This window comes from Vigna umbellata, chromosome 2, assembly GCF_029865625.1.
Source record: "Vigna umbellata cultivar VRB3 chromosome 2, Vumbellata_1.0, whole genome shotgun sequence".
In the NCBI taxonomy this organism is placed as follows: Eukaryota; Viridiplantae; Streptophyta; class Magnoliopsida; order Fabales; family Fabaceae; genus Vigna; species Vigna umbellata.
In genome coordinates, this window is record NC_142166.1 from 22,607,773 (window position 1) to 22,623,073 (window position 15,301).

The following is a 15,301-nucleotide window of genomic DNA, read 5'->3' on the forward strand; positions in this document are numbered from 1 at the left end:
ATTATTTGCCTGTTGTTTGAAATCTTTATACAGATAAAATTATTTTAACACAAGTTAACTTTTATATTTTTAAAGAAAAAAAAAATAGATGATAATGAGAAACAGTATTAAATGGATAAAAAAAAGTGTATAATTACTGTTGTTAAAAAAAAAGCATCAATCTTGATAGTTAATGATATTTCCTCATCGACTGTATTACAAAGAACAAATGCCTAGTAAGACTGCTCCAACCAAGATGATAAAAAATATGAAGAGCTATATTTTGTTGGAAGTTCCTTACATTTTTATTTTTACTAAAGTGAAAGGATTTAGAAAAAAGTATAATAAGTAATAACTCGTATTTGACATTCCTGACTTTGTATAGAAATCTCGTGTTTTCAAAATATACAGATTTAACTTTACCAAATCTTAATACATACATAATATTAAATATTTTTTCCTTATATTTTTCTTAAGAGACTTTCCTCACCATCTTGCATAATTACCATTATCATTAATTTATCAAAAGTTTTCCCAAAACTTCAACATTTTAGACAAATAATATATGTGCAATAAATAAAATTAACAATGGAGTCAGGATGTTGGATTTAGTTTGTAACTACAATAATCTCATAATAAATCACGTTAATAAATAATTTTTTTATTATTATTTTATTATATATATATATATATATATATATATATATATATATATATATATAATATGTGTGTGTGTAAAGGTCAATTTTAAGTATTAAAAATGTTTGACTATACACTTTCGGTTTCTTATTTTTATGCTATTTTTCCTTGCTACTTCATCAAATTGTCAGTGATAGTTGAGTTCCTTGACTTAAATCTTACCTTGTAAAAGCGAAAAAAAAAGGTCTCATAGTAAATCACAATTTATAAATAATATATTTTGTTTTTTGTTTTTATTTCACTGTTACCTGATCAACTATAATTCCTTGTTAAAGAGGGTTTTAAATCTTTATATAAATCATAATTCCTTTTATATTTTAAGTAATTAACTTGATTATTAAGAAAATAAGATGATAAAAACAATTTGATTTTATCCTTAGAAATTAAAAAATGTTTACTTAAATTGGGATTTAAAATTATTTATTCCTAATAAAGGGTTTTAGGGACTGATGGTTCGTCTTAAAATTAGGGTGAGTGTCATTGTTTTGATTCCAAGTTCAACGAGTGACATTGGAGTATTTAACTGTCTTTGGCATCGACTCTTAAACGATGATTCGTTTTAGAAGTTATCGACGCTATTGTGGGTGGCAATGTTTTAGTCCCAAGTTTGAGTGATATCATTAGGGTCACCTCTCACATACGAAGTATTGTCTACCTTGGAACTTGTGTTTCATCACAATTTTGTCTTTACCAAGTGTCATCGTTAGATCAATTACCCTTCATTCAAGGTATTATCTCCTTTGGAGTATGTGTTTCGTCACACGATTTTCTCCTTAAAAGATATTTTAGAGTAAAAGGAAGAAGGAGTATTCAAACTATTTTTGGATTCGATAGTGGAACTATTGAACATGATAGAAACAAAAATAAATTTTTTAACTATATTGTTAGTCCAAGATGTGAACAAGAGAAAGATATTGTGTATTGGTGAAATGAAAACAAAAGAGAGCAGAAAATAAATAGAGTCATGCATGCAAGCATGATAACATATAGGTTAACCACTTTGCTTAACATGCTCCTTTAACTTTAAGGTGGTGGATGTATAGCATTAACCCTAACTTTAGGACGAGTCAATAAAAGATCCCCCAAATATAGGTTTGGTAAAAGCATCTATGATTTGAAGACGCGTGTGAGAATGTGTTTGACAAAAGTTATTTTTGTTAGAATAAACTTAAATTTTAGGGATATATTAATAATTTTGTTTGAATCTTATTTTATTAGTTTGGGTCTAGTAATATTTAGTTTTTTGATAAAGATAAAATAGGTATGTAGTTTTGATTTTTCATTTATTTAGGTGTAGTATTATTTTTTTTATAATAAGATAGAGAGAAATTAAGTAGTTGTTTTTATTTTGAGTCGTTTATATTTTGTTTTTAGTTTTTATTATTTGTAGTTGGCTTAAGGCCCTATTTGCACTTATTTAAAAGGTATCAAGATTCAATGAAAATTATCACAATGAATTGAAGAGTATTATATATTATAGTGTGTGTCACGTTTATTTTTTCTACAATGAGGTATTAGAGCTTGATGCTCTAAGTACTGAGAAAAGAAAAAAAAAGAGAGGAAAGACAAATAACATGAGGGAAACAATGATTGGGATGAAAGGCTTGAACCTCTCGATTAATCACTATAGGTACAATTTGACTCGAATGAAACTCAAAATACTCAAAGCCAAGAGATGGAAACCTATTTAGGGAAATTCATTCAAAGGAGCATCAACTTAAGATAAGGCTAAGAAAGGAAAGTAGAAGAAGGATTTTTATAAGCTCTTTCTTGTTTTTCTCTAAGCCTTAGAAGGATTCTGACCACTAAATACTTGCAATTCTTATTTTTGGTAGGTTCAATAAAGCTAATCATCCAAGTTTTGTTAATCATGTGCGTTGTGTGTTGTTTTGTGTATCTAGTGTGATTCCCAGTTTGCAAGAGTGTCTTATTATTAGGTGTGCCTCTTTTTATAGGTGTTTGAAGAAGTTTATGGTTGTTTGTGTTTCAAGAAATTGTATGCAAAGAACTCTTGTAATTTCTAGATATAATGGAAAGCTAAGACCAGGTTGCTTTGGCTAAACTAGATGTAGCTCTTATGAGTGAACCAATATAAAAATTTATTGTGCATTATTATTCTTGTTTTTATCAATTGTAAGTTCTTTATCTTTGTATCAAGAAATTTAATAAGTTGAAATTGCATACAAACTTAAGTGTGATTGAGTGTATAACCAATTAATATGTCATTCTAAAATAATTTTGATCATTCTTTGATAAAATAAATTGGTTGTGTTGGTCACAACTTGCTTTGCAAAAATAACCAAGTAATCCAAAATTTTAGCTAGATGTTTGTTTGTTTCAATCGGTTAGAATTTGTGTGTTTAGTAATAATGTGTTTTTGAATTCTTTTTGGTCAATCAAGATTAAACAAAAGTTTTCATAAATCTTTAATTGATTATTGTTTTAACCAGGTTAATTCAACCTCACTTTTTGGCCTTGAACTCTTTTAGTTTTAACAAGTCTTAATGATTCTTTTTTATGTAATGACTTCGTTGATGCATGTGTAGGTGAGTCCAGCTTGCCTAAGGTGGTGTTGGTGATGGATTCCACCTTGAGTATCATTAAGTTGTTAGTGACAATGATGTAGAAGTTGTCAATAATTAACAAGTCTAATGTGCAAGAAATTGAGGAATGATAACGGGGAAATTTTGTCACCATTAATGAGTTCATACAAATCATTAGTGGAAGGAGCTGTTTGAGCATATATATCAATAATGTGTGAGATCTAATTTCAAAACATGTGAGGATAAAACAAGATATGTTGGTTTTCAAATGAGTATTCATCAAAATCCCAAAATGAATAATATGAAAAAAGGAGCAGAAAAAAATACTATAAAAACAAATAGTTGATTTTAGAGTTGTCACCACAATTGAATAAAATAGTTGTGTCAGAAATGAATTGTATAGGAGATAAATTGAAGTTTTTGTTAGAAAAATTACATAAGATTATTTGTAAATTTTGTAAAAAAATTGACACCGTTTATAATTTTTGTCATTGTATAAGAAAGTTTGTAATTTTTTGCTAAAAATTATAGGAAAGTTTGTAATTTTTTCAATAAAAAAAACTATGTTGAATAATAATACTTTTATTAAGTATTCATGAAAATAGATATTGAAGTATTGAACTACATTAAATTTAAGTTCTGTTTTTATTTTTGCTTTCATTCTGTAGGTGTGCTTTTACTTTCTTATTACAACAATTGTATTGGTGAGATAATAATGATTATGAGCACATATTATTGGGTTATGGTGTGGAGAAATGCTTCCAAGCAGTTTCGGTGAAGGAGAAATGGGTTGTGGCACAAGGGAATCGATTTTGGTGAAGGAAAAATTGATTCTAGAATGGATTCATTGTCCAGATAACCAATTCTCATAACAGATTTGCTTTAGAATCGATTCTGGGCGCTTATGAAATGCATGGAATCAATTTTGGTGTCCAGGGAATCAATTTTCCTTCGTAGAAATCGATTTTTCTACGTTTTTTAACGTGTTTTTAATGTGTGTTGTGTTGTAGGTGCTGCATTCTGTTGGAGTTATCGTGATGGTGATGATGTTGCTTAGAATGATTTGTATTCGATTTGTGTTTACACGTTTTGGGCCACTGTTGAGCTTATCATAAAGTGTGCTTTCCAGTTCGTTTTAAGGATTGGGCTTCTCTGCAATTTTGCCATCAGACCGATAAATATAACCTGGCTTCTTTAAAGTGCGAACATCTATATGCTGATTTTTGACCATTATTAAAAAAAATTCATCATAGAAAAAAAATATTCGGCATTTAAGAAGGTGAAGTTTTGACCATTATTAAAAAAATATTAGCATAAAAAAAAGTTCTATGTTGATTAAAAATAAAGCTAATTTATTTACATCTTTTGATTTTGCAAAAAGTTGAGTTAAATTTAAAATTTTAAAAAATAAGTTGTTGTAAAGTGTAAATTTAATGACTACGAATACTAAAAGGTAGAATGGGCAGAGAAAAAGCATTGTGTGAATAATGTGATGGGCCCATTGGAAGTCTTTTCAATTTCAATCATACTTCCTTTTTGTTCGTGGGAAAGAGAATCGAACGTGAGAAATATGATACACGCTATGGGATTTCGCCAAAAGGTGCACAATGCAAAATGTTGAACTTCTGCGAACAAAGTATTTTGAATTACAAAAACGATTCCTTAGCGTATATTCATTCAAAAGGAGAAACAAACATAAATTCGACATCACTAGTCATAAAATAACATCTCTTTTTGAAAAAGCTAAATTTCTCAAACAAAATAGATATTAAAAGATTGCATGTCTTAATGACTCAATTTTACTATTAGGACTTTTAGGAGTTTGACACAATTTTATTTATGAGCCATCTTCCTTTTTTTTCATTTCTTCTTTCGGCTCCCGTTATCTTATATTTTTATTCTTATTCTCTCATTAATATAACTCCACAAATTTATATTTATATATATCAAAATCCAATGTCAATCATTTCTAGTTCTCACGAGATAAGGTGATATATACCACCCTATATGACGACCACACCTCACTTTTTGGGAAAAATGCAAAAGAGGGAACTCATTGCAATCCTCTTTCTCTATGCAAAAGAAAGCAAAAGGCAAAGATAAAGAAGGAAGGTTAATTTCGGGGATTATCTAAAAAATTGATTTCAAAAAGTATTTTGTTTGAAGGACCAATAATGGCCTTTTGCATTGTTGTTAAATTATTTGAAGAAAAATAAAATAAAGAAGAGTATGGATGATGCGTGTATTTTTTTTTTAACATAAAAATAGTATTTATTCTATAATATAATATTCCATGACTTAAAGACAAAAGTGATTTGGAAACACATGTAATCATGGATGCCCATGCTCATTAAGCTCCTTCTGAATAATTATATATATATATATATATATATATATATATATATATATATATATATATATATATATATATATATATGTGTGTGTGTGTGTGTGTGTGTGTGTTTTTTTTTTTTCATATGGGTATATAAGAGTAGTTAAAAGGAGTTGGTGGAATGAACATAATTTAGATACAAAAATGGTTCGCCCACACCATTTACAAAAATCCATATATAATTCACTCACCCCACCACAATAGAAATATATATTAATTTTTCCTTCCGTGAATCCAGCTTGGTTTTGTTAGCAAAATAAATATGAATAAAATTAATGGATCACAAATAAAAGAGTCATGCATGACCTACCATATATATTAAGGAGTACAGATTTCTGAATTGTGAATTTAAAGCCACGATTAATTAAGCTTCCTCTTATTCAGTGAGGCCTTGTTCTTAATAAAGAACAAATTAGGGACTTTCCAAATTTCGGAAAAGAAATTCATTCACCATATAAAAGTATTTTATAGTTATTCAATTGCAATTTATATTAATGTAAATATATGAATTAACTATCCAGAAAAACTATAATTATATCAAATATATAAAATTTTATAATTTATAATCATTAGTGGATAAATCTTTGATTATCTCTTTATAAGAAAAAGAATGATAAATAAAAAGTTTTCCAGTGACGTTTTCGCACATGCCAACAATGAAAAAATATATTAAATATGTTTCTAATTTTTGAATTTCAACACAAAATTTAAATTTGTCCTTGTCTAAAACTTCAATACATTTTTAGTCCCCAAACTTTAAAAATGAATAGTTCAATTAGGTTAAATCTTTTTGACTTATTAAACACGCTTTATAGATAACATTGAAGCAAAAGCATATCAAATGATATAAACAACTTAAATGTTAGCATGAAAAGTGTTTAACACAAAAAAGATTTAACATAATTGGGTTAAAAGAACTATATTCATTCATTTTTAAATTTGTGGGAACCAAAATGTATTAAAATTTCGGACACGAATGAATTTCAATATCACATCAAAATTTAGGAACTAAAAACATATTTAATCCCAAGAAAAATTGTACATGAACAATGTAATTCTCTTTAACGTCCACAACATAAAAAATGCTATCACATTGGTAACGAGTCCCTATGTCAAGAAGGTAATCACACAACCAAGTGCATTGGTTCAATTGTAGTACCAAGTGTCGTATCAACAAATATTTGATCAATTTTTATCAAAATCTATACTTCAAATTAGATTTGTAGTTAAAAGTTGGTTGTCGAATCGAGAATGATCTAGAACTCATAATCAAGATTTAAGAATTCAATAATATAAAACGTATTGAGATTGGATTTCACAACTCTTTACTTAAGTATAGTTATTGTTTCATTGAATTAAAAAGTATCATTCATTATTCTTGGAAGTAAACTAATATAATCCTATATCCATGTTTGCAGCCTAGGATCTAAAACCATTTTAACTCAGGGTGAATTCATGTCCTAGTGAAGAGGCTTTTGGATTAAGATTAAAACTCTTTAACCAGTTAAAACATATAGATGCGTGTTTGTCACCTAAAAACATTAGATTATTCAATTGGATCAGTAAGACAAATTAGCTTTCGCGTAACTCAGTTATATATGCAATGCATGAGTGATTAGTTCATCACATATAAAAGAAAATTGAATCACTAACATATGAAAGAACACTTACATAAAATAATATAACACTACCAGTACAAAAGTTCGTAGTGCTACATCAAATCCCAACATAAGGAGATTCAGCCACTCATGATGATTCTAACATTCAATCCCAAAAGTGTAACCTCCTCATGTCTCTCCTATTCTAAAAATCTGACAATGAAAGTATGTGATAGGCTGTCGTTGAAGCTATCAAATTAATACTACTTTTCAAGGCAACTTCAGTATTGCCAAGTAGTATTCAAGAAAGTAGACAGGGTTGAAGTAACCCTGAGTCGTCTCCCAACGAACACGGAATTGCTTTTGAATATCTGTGACTCTTACGAATGTTATGCAATGCTTATGAATAAAAGTAATGGTTGAAGAGTGTTTAAATAATAAATAAGAAACTTAAAAACAGTTACGATGAAATAGGCTAATTCCACTACTTTTCCAAGATAGATTCATCATCGGTTATTCACGGATAATTGTTCAATTGATTATTGTTTAAGTTTCAAATTAATTAAAGTACATTCTTAATTAATTCGAGGGAGATCATGCATTTAACCAAAGTAAATTCTCAATCAAATGCAAAACCTTTCTAGATTATTCACAATAAATTCAACTAAAGTACATTCTCAATCAAATTCTATTATGTTTAATCATGTATATTCTTAAATCTCCTAACCAAATTAAAAGCTAATCAATCAAAGTAAATTCTCAATTGATTATAGTTGAAATTATTACTAATCAATCAAAGTACATTCTCAATTGATAGTAAAAACCATTTAATCATATGAAAGTTCCTAAATTAAATCAAAGTAGATTCTCAATTTAAACCTAGAAACCCTAAAACTCATATAATCAATATGCATGTAGATTCAAACACATTATGATGCAAAAATCTTTGCTTTTAACAAGATAGAGAGATGAAAGACATAGAGAGAACAACTTAAATCAATAATCAAAGTAAACAATTGCATTAACTGAACGTAACCTCAGAATCCGTCATGGAATTACAGCAGAATAGCCCTACATGCTTAGCTCTCCATGAATGGAGTTGAATACAAGATGAAAGAAAAGTGAGAGGGGTATGAGAGAATGAATGAATGAAGTGAAGTCCCCCTTTCTGCCTCCCTGGGGTCTCTTGGTCTAATTCCTCCATTTCTTTGTTTTTCGGTTTCAACCGATTTGGATATGGAGGAGGTGGAGAATAAGATGAAGAAGAATTTTTAGAAGAAGAGTTAAAGGATACTAACCTGGATTTATCAGTGGTAGTCTTAGGTGATGGTTCACTTGGTCCTCCATTGTCATCAATTTGCGCTCCTTCTTTCTCCTTATCTTCATCCTCTTGGGCTCCTTCAGGGCCTTCTACTTGCTTACCCGTTCTCAAAATAATAGCACTTACATTTTGCGGGTTAATCACTGTTTGTGCAGGTAATTTATTTGACTCCTTAGCCTCTAATTTTTCCACCCTCTGAGTCAACTCTACAATTGATTTCTTGATTTCTGAATTTTGCTCAAGTATTGTTTTCATGAAATCTTGCATTAACATTTCAAGCTGAGATTGCTGCCTTTGTTGAGGTGGAACATAAGGTTGCCTGTTCTGCTGATATCTATTGGAGAACGAATCATGATAATTCTGGTATGGTCTATTTCCTCCAATCATGTTTGCAGCAAAAGCTTGAGATGGGTTTTCCACAGTGGTTTCCACCAAGCTAGGACATTCATCAATATAATGGTTAGTTGAAATGCAAATTCCACACTTCTTAGCAATTTGTGGAGTTGAGGTTTTAAACAAACTTGCAATCTCGTCGAGTTTGCTTTCTAGCTTATTCAATCTTTCATCTATCCTCTTTCCATCAACTGCACCATTATCAATTTCATGCACTCCCTTCAACAAAGTCACTGAATTTTCTCTTGTTCCATACTGTTGATTGTCTACTGCCTTCCTTTCTATTAGATCTATACCATCTTCTGGTGACTTGTCTAAGAAAGATCCTCCGCTTGCAGCATCTGCCCATGACCTATCAGTAGGACTTAAGCCTTCATAAAAGCTTAGAATAAAATCTTCCATTTGGAGTTGAGGGCATGAAGAACATAGTTTCTTGAATCTTTCCCAATATTCACTAAGATTCTCTCTATCTCTCTGTCTTATATCTTGAGTTTCTCTACGGATAGCTGATAATCTGGATGCTGGAAAATACTTCTCAAGAAAGAGTCTTTCAATAGTTTCCCAATTTGTAATCCGTGCAGAGAGATAATACCACCAATCTTGAGCTGCTCCTTGAAGAGTAAATGGAAAAGCTCTCATTTTAAGGCTCTCTATTGTGATCCTGGGAGATCTAAAGTTTTCACACAACATGTGAAATTGTCTCAAGTGCTTGTGTGGATTCTCCCTTGATAACCCATTGAACTTTGGTAATGCATTTAACAGGTCAGGTCTCAGCTCCCACTCCTCATTAGGATATTCAATGTTACTTCGGATAGCTGTATTGTGGGAGGTGGCTAACTGTCTAATGGTTCTTTGTGCCATATTGTTTGGGTTAGGATCAGGTAAAGGATTGGATGGTATGTTTGTGACTGGAGATAATGAAGGTGGAATGACTTCAGATGTAGGAAGTGTTCCCTCAGTAGAACACCCAAATTTCAAACTTCTTCGCAGCTTACACAAATTCCTTTCGACTTCCGGGTTAATTTGATAAAATTCTCCCAGGTTAGCTCTGGTCATGCACTACGCAATCTGCTTGAAGTTGTTTCTCTGTTACTTCCCTTTTTCTTTTGTTCTTGCTTTAGAGAAAGATTTCAAATAAGAGATAAGAGAGACTTGTTGGATCCACTCCCAGGAAAGAGAGGTGCGTCACAATGGACAACTTAAGTACCAAGTCTTTCCTAGCCAGAGTGTATTCAAACTAGCCTCAAGTATTTCTCAAAAGAAATTCTTAATAAAAACAAGAACACAAATTTTTCCTAAAATAAGAATGACTAAAGGCTACAAAATAACTCAAATTAAATTAAATGTATGTGTGTTAAAAAAATAAAATAAAGATAAAAATAAAAAAAATAAAAATAAAAAATAAAATAAAATAAAATAAAATAAGAATCAAAATATTTAACATACTAACCGTGTTCCCCGGCAACGGTGCCAAATTTGATAGGCTGTCGTTGAAGCTATCAAATTAATACTACTTTTCAAGGCAACTTCAGTATTGCCAAGTAGTATTCAAGAAGGTAGATAGGGCTAAAGTAACCATGAGTCGTCTCCCAACGAACACGGAATTGCTTTTGAATATCTGTGACTCTTACGAATGCTATGCAATGCTTATGAATAAAAGTAATGGTTGAAGAGTGTTTAAAGAATAAATAAGAAACTTAAAAACAATTACGATGAAATAGGCTAATTCCACTGCTTTTCCAAGATAGATTCATCATCAGTTATTCACGGATAATTGTTCAATTGATTATTGTTTAAGTTTCAAATTAATTAAAGTACATTCTTAATTAATTGGAGGGCGATCATGCATTTAACCAAAGTAAATTCTCAATCAAATGCAAAACCTTTCTAGATTATTCACAATAAATTCAACCAAAGTACATTCTCAATCAAATTCTATTGTGTTTAATCATGTCTATTCTGAAATCTCCTAACCAAATTAAAAGTTAATCAATCAAAGTAAATTCTCAATTGATTATAGTTGAAATTATTACTAATCAATCAAAGTACATTCTCAATTGATAGTAAAAACCATTTAATCATATGAAAGTTCCTAAATTAAATCAAAGTAGATTCTCAATTTAAACCTAGAAACCCTAAAACTCATATAATCAATATGCATGTAGATTCAAACATATTATGATGCAAAAATCTTTGCTTTTAACAAGATAGAGAGATGAAAGACATAGAGAGAACAACTTAAATCAATAATCAAAGTAAACAATTGCATTAACTGAACGTAACCTCAGAATCCATCATGGAATTACAGCAGAATAGCCATAGATGCTTAGCTCTCCATGAATGGAGTTGAATACAAGATGAAAGAAAAGTGAGAGGAGTATGAGAGAATGAATTAAGTGAAGTCCCTTTTTCTGCCTCCCTTGGGTCTCTTTATATAGGCTTGATTGGGCTTGGACTCTGAATAGTTTGTTGATAAGATATTTTCTGTTGATATATTATATCTTTCAAATATTCATTAGATTAAATCAGTTTTAAAGAATATTTGATAGATATTAACTCAATTATCTTATATCCTATATCTTCCAAATAACTAAAAGATTTAGATAATGATAAAATTATTTGGAAGATATTTTCTGTTGATATTCCCAAATTAAATTCAACAACTGAATTTTATCTTTTAGATTTTCTGACTTTTCAAAATTGCACAAATACCCTGAAATTTCTTCTATCTGCACTTTAGCCCGTTCTGAATTTTCCAAATAAAATCTGATTTTGGGCCTTGAATTGCCATTTGGACCAATAAAACTTATATTCTCAGCTGCACAAATAAACATTAGAACATCCAAGAATAATTTATGTGCTAAAACTCACTTTTTACGTCTCTTTATTTCCCAAACCCAACAGTTCCAATCATCACAAATTCACTTAAAATCAACCATTTAAGCACAATTATCCCATCAAAAATTTGAATTTTAAAGCATAAATGTGGGCATAAATATGCACTCATCAGTATGCATATCAAAACAAGGGATCTACTCCTTAATTTATAGATTTTAGGAAATTGGTTGCAATTCCAAACATGGTGGCCAATTTTGTGAGCTTTCCTTCAGTGGTGGATTTCCTCCATCGTTGAGCTCCAAAATCGAGTGCTTTAAATTGCTTAATGATGAAATTCTTTTTGCATGGCTCATAAACCATGTTTTCTACTTGAGTTGTAGAAGCAAAATTTGAATTATCTTTAAACCACCTTTCAGTGCACAAATTGTGATTCTGAAGCTCGAGCTATTATACTTTGTTTCTTCTAAAATTGTTAAAATTCCTAAGAAATTGCATTAGTTTGCTGCTCATGTTCATATCCAAATGTTTGTCTTAAATTCTTTAAGTATCAAAAGCTAAAATATCATATATGTAACAAAATAAACAAGGTAAGTGCTGATAACAGTTGAAAAACTGTTATTTTCATGCTTAAAATTGACACAAAAAGCAACCTTTACACTTAGAAACTAACTTGAAATCATGCTTTTATCCATATTTTCAGAAATAAGAGAGCTGGACAGGTTTATGCTTGATTTCAGTGTTTTTGTGCAGGTTTTAAGGTGAATTTAGTGAAAGAAGTGAAGAAGGAGAGAGATGGAATCAGAAAAGTCAACCAGAAACCAGAAAAGTCAACCAGTCAACCAGAAAAGTCCACCAGTCAACCAAAATGTCAACCAGTCAACCAGAATACGAAAAAAGTCAACCAGACGAGTTTTGGGCCAGTTTTATGCGATTTTATGATCTGTTTGGGCCTGGACCCGTTTTCTATTATTTTTTTGTCCTATTTAAAGACCTAGATGTCTTAGGGTTGGTATCTTTGGCAGAAACGAAGCAAACACTCTCTTTTTCACCCCTTGGGGGTAGATTGGGAGATGGTGACAGCTCTCCTCTTCTCTCTCTCGGGTTTTTCTATCTCTTTCATTCTTTCATTATTATTCATCTAGTTTCACCATGAATATGGTGAACTAAACCTTGTATGTTTGTTGGGGAATCAATGTAATCTTTTGAAGCTCTCATATATGGAATTTGTGCTTGCATCTTAATCTAAGATTTATGCTTTCTTTCATCATTAGTTAGGGTTTTTCCTCTTTGCTTAATGTCGCAACCGGAATCGCGACGGGACGACGATCCAAATAAGAAACGGGTTTCGAAAAGAGATTTGGAGTCGCCACCATAGTTTATTCTGGAAAACTACGGAAAAACCATAAAATAATAAGACCCGGTCCACGAAAACCAGATTCTGGGTTCGGGAGTCGGTTACGCGTAGGGAAGGTATTAGCACCCTACAGCGCCTGCCCGAAGGCAGTACCTTTAACTAAATGCGCGAATGTGATGTGGTTTTCAAAATATTTAATTATCCCCTAAAATAAAATTATAAATAAACAAAATATATTTTTTTAGTTTTTTGGGCCCGACAAGGATTGACCTTGCTCCTACGTATTCTCATTCAAAATGAGAAATCAGGGTTACGTAGTTCTAGCTGAAAGATTACTTGTAGCTGGGAATATTTTAGTATTTTTAATAAAGAAGGAAAAGGTTTTCTAGCACAAGGCCTACGCGAGCGGTCGCACGTGTGCTTAAACCTTTTCAAATATTTTTATTTGATTTTTAACTTTTGTAAAAGAAAAGGAAAAGGTTTTTTAGCACAAGGCCTACGCGAGCGGTCGCACGTGTGCTTAAAACCTTTTCAAAATATTTTTATTTGATTTTTAACTTTTGTAAAAGAAAAGGAAAAGATTTTCAGCACAAGGCCTACGCGAGCGGTCGCACGTGTGCTTAAACCTTTTCAAAATATTTTTGTTTGATTTTTAACTTTTGTAAAAGAAAGGGAAAAGATTTTCAGCACAAGGCCTACGCGAGCGGTCGCACGTGTGCTTAAACCTTTTCAACATATTTTTATTTGATTTTTAACTTTTGTAAAAGAAAGGGAAAAGATTTTCAGCACAAGGCCTACGCGAGCGGTCGCACGTGTGCTTAAACCTTTTCAAAATATTTTTATTTGATTTTTAACTTTTGTAGAAGAAAAGGAAAAGATTTTCAGCACAAGGCCTACGCGAGCGGTCGCACGTGTGCTTAAAACCTTTTCAAAATATTTTTATTTGATTTTTATAAAAGAAAAGGAAAATGAAACAAACAAGTCTAACCGATATAAATAAAACAAAAGCGTGTGGACTATCAAAAAGGGGTTACATGCAATAAAAAACTAACTAATAAAAAGAAAACAAAAGCATAAAAATAAAGCAAGAGAAAAGCCCAACATGAATAGGGGTGTAGAGATTAAAAACCAGGGGTGCGAAGAAATGAGGCTCCTTTGCTTGGGCCAATGCTGTCAGGAGTGTAAGAATGAGAAATGGGAGGTGCATCCCGAAATATATGTTCAAGCCCAATTCTCTTTGTTTTGTTTGCAAAAACAGAATGGGCTTAAGCCCAAATGGAATGAGGGTGTGAATGGAGTTACGCGTGGTGGCAGACAGAGAGAATGTGGCCCAATACCTAGGCCCAAGGTCTTTTATTCAGAATCCCATTAGGGGTCTGCTCACACCTTCTTCATTCCCAATACTCATACTCAGCCCCTCAGAGACCCGAGGTCTCTTTCCCTTCGCGGAGGTTCGTCGCCGCCCCAGCCAGAACCGGCCACCACGCCACCGCCTTCCATCAGCCTCGAAATCGCCGGAAACCAACAGCGGCCACGACGTCACTGCTTCCAGCCACCGCCGCACGCCCAAACCTCCATTCGACTGGCAGCCGTGAGCCGCCGCAAGCCATCGGAGCCTTCGCGAGAGATTCTCTCCTCTCTTCGCGCCGCATCTTCGCCGCCTGAGGGAGCACAACCATCGCGAGCCGTGGCCAGTGCCACCAAACCAGGGTCGCCGCTCTCCGTCGAGATTATCGCCGACCGCCGTTCCAACTCTTCTTCCCTGCTTCTCCCTTTTGCACGCGAGGGAGATGATTATCTCCTTCCCTTCTCGGCCATGATGTAGTCTATGGAAACGTTTCCGGTTTGGGTTATGGACTTGAGTTTTGGTTGTTCTGGATTGTAATTTTGATGGCGCCTTTTGGCGGAAAGAGTGGAAGCAAACGGTAGTTGAAGGGTGGCTGGTAGTAACCGTGAGTGTCATGATATGGCCATGGGTGAATCTGGATGGTGAAGTGGGTATCTGATGAATGAATGATGATGAAACGGAAAAGGAAAATGGATGAAGATGATGGCCGTGGTCATATGGTGTTTGCCCCCCTTTTCTGTTGTGTTTTGTTGTAGGTGAGTGCTGGATGGTGCTGGAGGTGAGTGCGTGATGGACTGGAGCAATGAGGCGTGGCGAGCAAAATGTCTGTTATGTGA